At 42.2% G+C, this 1,095-nt stretch overlaps 1 protein-coding gene across 1 annotated transcript in view; it reads left to right on the top strand.

The window, feature by feature from the left end:
• Window positions 1-1,030: 1,030 nt before the first annotated feature.
• The window catches only part of SLC7A8 (solute carrier family 7 member 8), a 56,757-nt gene continuing 56,692 nt past the window's right edge, over window positions 1,031-1,095 (top strand). Inside the window, exon 1 of the mRNA XM_007449549.1 lies at window positions 1,031-1,095. This exon is cut by the window's right edge and continues 865 nt beyond it. The gene's annotated coding sequence lies outside the window, so the exon portion shown is untranslated.

The raw sequence follows: 1,095 nt of genomic DNA, 5'->3' as shown, positions 1-1,095 counted from the left end.
GTCAGCTTGGGGAACTTTATTTTTTAGACCCACTTTAAAATCAAGTGCTTTTGCATAATGTATGTAATACAGATTCAAAATAATTTCACTTTAGACTTACAGTGTTTTCTGCTATATTGCTTCTTGCTGTTTTTTTCAGAGTACTTTGCAGTTATAAATAGATGTCATTGCTCTCACATAAGGCAGTAGTTTCTGGGTAAAATTCTTCACAGAAGCCAAGATACAGTATCAGTATGGAAATAAGTCATCTCTTAACATAAACAATCTGCTTCATGATCAGAGAGGTGCTTATAACTCCCCACCCCCTCTCCAGTCTGCCTTTCTAATAATTTATAGATGCAAAAATATTAGACGCTATGAAAGGCCCCATTCCACCAGATTTTGTGTCATTCTTTCCTGGGACCAGAGTGGGGGTCTTCTCCCCCACCCCATTTCAGATAACACTAAATAAGAGCTGCGAACGCTGAGGCTGCCACCTCTTCCGGGTAATTTTGTTCACTCTACTCTTCACAGCTGCTCACAATTATACTAAATGAACCTCTTTTCCATTATTCTTAATTCTTTCCATTCCCCTCTCCCACCCTGAATTTCCTCCTATTTTCAGATACTTGAAGATAATGTCCCTACAGCCTTCTCTCCTGTATCCTCAAATCTTCCAGACATAAATATTTTAATACATTCGCCAGTGTATTTCTGATGGTAAAGTGTCTGCACAACCGGTGCCTTATTTATAAAGCCCACATCTGCTGAAAGACCTGTAATGCTATACCAGCTCATGAACTCTCCCGGAACGGTCGACATGGGAGGATTTTTAATACTTCCACTACTTACAAAGAGAAAGATGGAGAAAAGAGAGCCGATCGATTACAAAAGGAAATCTTTTAATCCATCTTCTCGGTGATCTTTGGCGGCTGTGTGCTGCTATTTACATTGAACAGAAAGGAGGAGACAGAGGATGGATAGGAACGGAGGAGGTGGGGGCGGAGCTAGCCCAGCACATAAAACCCCTCGCTAAAAGGGGAACACGTTCGTTTGTGCCACAGCCACTCTCCTGTAACCACGGGAGATGGGGCAGTTTGTGCCGTGAGGACGGAG

Source organism: Lipotes vexillifer, unplaced genomic scaffold, assembly GCF_000442215.2.
Source record: "Lipotes vexillifer unplaced genomic scaffold, Lipotes_vexillifer_v1.1 scaffold1093, whole genome shotgun sequence".
NCBI lineage: Eukaryota > Metazoa > Chordata > Mammalia > Artiodactyla > Lipotidae > Lipotes > Lipotes vexillifer.
Note: the sequence above shows the minus strand (reverse complement) of the source record. Positions and strands in the feature narration are given on the sequence as shown.